The following is a 4,358-nucleotide window of genomic DNA, read 5'->3' on the forward strand; positions in this document are numbered from 1 at the left end:
CAAGAGAACGAACGAGAGAACTTGAAAATGTCTGTGGGTGAGCTTGCAGGTGAGGACACTGAGACAGAAAGCAACTAAAAGTACTTTTATTTTATATATATGCAATACCATTGTATATTCTATAACAACACTTTTTGGAGAATCTATACTTATAGCTTTATAAATAGAACACATCTAAATAATAGGGGTAGCAAGAAGGTCCATACTCATGGTAATGAAAGGAGACATACAATAGATCAAGTTTGTTTTATGTAAGGGACCTAGCCCATTTCCAAACTATATAATGAAAATGTTATGCATTCCTTTAAGAAAAAATAAAATAAAATTTAAACAATTGATTAAAAGTTACTTTAAATAAGTAGACAAATATAATATTATGTAGTTTTTATATTCATATTTTTTTCCCCATAGGAAAAACCGTAATTTCTATTAAAAGTAAATTACATATTGTAAATGCATTTAAGCATATTCAAATATAGAGGCACTGCCTATCTTCAACAAAATTATGTTCAGGGACATATGTGATCAAAACATTGATACCTTGTGTCCATGCAGGGAGGTATCAATGGCTGTAAATATACTAAATAGGAGTTCTATATATTAATCTGGCACTTTGTGAGTGTAGATAAAATGCCAAAAAAGAAACTATGAATATTTACAGATGACATATATATGAATTCTATTCTTCCTGTGAGATCAGTAGAAATTAAATTTATACAACGATATCCATAAATGGCCGATGGTAAAAGTGGTAATGTGCACCATCACGTTGTTCCCTGATCAACCTGTTGTCTGGATCCCTGTTCACAACCTCTTTGGATAGCTTGTCAGCAGCTCTGTTCTGCTCCCTGTAAATATGATGGCATGTAAAAGATTCAAATGATGTAATCAATCTCAATGCCTTGTCGATAATATGACTCAAAGAATAAGCATTTCATCTAGAAGATTTATTTAGCCAATCACAAACAACTTTTGAATCCCCAAATATTTGTAGATCTCTATAGTTTTTCTCTAATGCAAATTGAATGAGGAATTTTGTTGCGGATAATTCGAGATAGTTATTAGTGCCTCTGTCGAATCCCATAATAATATTATATGAGTGATGTGCATTAATATGAAGGATGGCGCCCTTGCCACACCCATTCTCTTGTGTACCACTGTCAAAGTAAGCCCACAGCCTCTGATAATCAAGCGTCTCAAGTATAATGCTGCGTGGTCAAGGGGGAGTTGCATCTTCGGGGATGATGGAGTAATCAGCCAACACGCGAGCAACAATGGAGGGCCAGTGAGGTGAGTCATTCCAGAAGGTGAGTCTATTCCAGGCGATCCAAAGGGCCCAACAGACAAGAAGAGGGATATTAAGTAGCCTGGTAGGGGAGGCAGAGGTGCACCAGTTCGTCCTTGCCTCAAGGATAGATGCATCCTCCCAAGTATTGTGAGGAGAAGCCGAAGGTAAAATAGTATTCCAGAGATTCTTTGCTGCAGAGCATTCCAAAAATAAATGTGAGACAGATTCATTGCAGCCAAGAGACAACACCAGAATGGGTCATGTTGTGATCACTTGAGGAGGTTGTCTCCCATGGGTATTTTGTTTCTTAGAATGGTCCACATGAGTAGCCTACTTCTTGGTGGGGCTTTGAGCTTCCAGAGACTTTTCCACCAAGCTTTGGGTGCATGCGGTATGCAATCTTCAATCAAAACAAGATATCCTTCCTTAGGAGTATATCTTCCAGATTTGGAGAAAGCCCAGATAATCTCAGCTTCTCCCTCGGGTATATGGATGTGAGCTTCAGTAAGAGCCCAAATATATTCGTTCCAATACTGAATCCATTGATGTGGAATGTTTAGCCAGTGGTCCGATTTCCAAGCCTGTTGGATGAAGGTAGTATGGTCGGCATCCGCAATATGGTTCAGATGGGATATGTTTGCTGCAGGAAGATGATTTATGAGATCATTTGGTAGCCTATGCATATTCCCACAGCCAATCCAAGGGTCAATGCCCACCCTTACTACCGAACCTGATTGAATTTTCTAGGTAATACCAGCTCTGATGGGATCCAGTGCTTTAATCACAACCTTCCATATGATCGATATCCCTGTAGTGAGTCTTTGGGGCCTTCTGATCCAGTCCATAATCTGTAACGGGGCAATGTATTTAGAGACAGTCACCTTAGTCCAGAGACTAGATGAAGTAATGAGCTGCCATCTGAGTTTTGCAGCTAGAGTGGAGGAGAAGTCCTCTAGCTTCTTAATGCCCCAAGCCCCCCATTTTTTTGGTAGATTTAGAGCATCCCATTTTACCCAGGCGAAAATCTTTCCCGAATGACTGCCCTTCCAAAGGAATCTGCAGCAAAGAGCTTGTATCCTAGCTAGGATGCCTCTGGGGATCCAAGCTAGTGACATCCAGTAGGCTGGAGTGGCCTCCAGAATGCTTTTGATTAGCGTAAGTCTACTAGCCTTGGAAAGATATTTGAAGTACCAAGTGTTAAGTCTCTTCTCCATTTTAACAATGAGCCAAGTCCAGTCAGCGATTCTGTAACCCAAGGGTTTTAGCTTGTATCCCAGGTATTTTAGACTCTTCTCCAGTCTCAGGGGGGTAAAATGAAATCTTTGCAATGAAAAATGGGTCTCATGTTGTGTGCATACTGCCACTATCAGAGTAGATTTTGAATCATTGATAGGCATCCCTGTAGCCACTTGAAATAATGAGAAAGTAGCTTTCATGATTGACAAATCCCCAATGCGTCCATTTAGAAAAATCAAGACATCATCCACAAAAAATAGATGTGTGAGAATACAGTCCTCAATGATTTTAATTCCATGTAGTTTGCCCCTTTTGTTTTCTTCTTTGATAAGTCTACTGAGTCCTTCCATGGCTAGGAGAAAGAGTAATGGTGACAGAGGGCAGCCCTGTCAAAGACCTCTATTTGAATAAAAAAAAGGGAGATGTTCTTCCACTAACCAGGAAACTGAAGGGTATGTTAGTAATGCAACTCATGATCCATTTAATAAATATGAATGGGAATCCCAGATGAGTTAACAACATTCTAATATATAGCCAGTTTACTCTGTCAAAAGCCTTTGAGAGGTCAACTTTAAGGATCATACCTTTGCATTTCTTAATATGCAGAATGTGTAATACCTCATTTGCAGTTCCCACTGCCTAATGAATTTGACGGTCTTGTAAGAAGGAAAATTGTTAAGGTGAAATATGCTTGGAAAGTATGGGCCTCATTCGATTTGCAACAATCTTCGCTATGATCTTGTATATGCAGTTACAAAATGAAATGGGCCTATATTCATCATGTGGGGTTGGGTTATCTGATTTGGGGATGAGCACAATAAAAGGAATGTCATTCTATTTCTAATATTAAATCTGTTTATGCATCTAATTAGGTTGTAATTCATTTATGAATCTTATATTGATGTATAATTAGTCATTCATTTATATGATTTAAAGTTAATATCGTGAACATGATTTATGTTTCTACTGTTGTGTATGTCCCAGTTGAATAATTTTCAGGTTTCAAGAACATCAGGAGAAGCTGAGGGTTTGCAGCCTACTGGATCTACCCAAATGAAGGAAATTCAGGTGAGGACACTCCTACACGATTTAGTAGAATAAGCACTTTTGTTGATTGCTTGAGTATTTCTGCTTGTTGTTTTCCCTCTGCTCTGTTGGGGTTCTCAACCCAAAGCCCTAGGGTGGTTTCACCCGCAATAGTAACATATGTGTTTCTTTTCATTTTTGCATAACGTTAAAAATAGAAAGGTGGTGAAATCTGTAAACCATATATATATATATATATATATATATATATATATATATATATATATATATATATATATATATATATATATAGAGAGAGAGAGAGAGAGAGAGAGAGAGAGAGAGAGAGAGAGAGAGAGAGAAAACATTTTTGTTGATTGCTTGAGCATTTCTTCTTGCGGTTTGCCCTCTAGTATGTTTGGGTTTTCAACCCAAAGCCCTAGGGTGGTTTCACCCGCAATAGTAACATATGTGTTTCTTTTCATTTTTTCATAACGTTAAAAATAGAAAGGTGGTGAAATCTGTAAACCATATATCTATCTATCTATCTATATATATATATATATATATATATATATATATATATATATATATATATATATATATATATATATATATATATATATATATATATATATATAGATATATATATCTATATATATATATATATATATCTATATATATATATATATATATATATATATATATATATATATATATATATATATATATATATATATATATATATATATATATATATATATATATATATATATATATATATATATATATATATATATATCACTCT

Source organism: Pinus tabuliformis, chromosome 5_2 (assembly GCF_031772625.1).
Source record: "Pinus tabuliformis cultivar Carrire ecotype Pingquan chromosome 5_2, CPIR1, whole genome shotgun sequence".
NCBI classification, from domain to species: Eukaryota; Viridiplantae; Streptophyta; class Pinopsida; order Pinales; family Pinaceae; genus Pinus; species Pinus tabuliformis.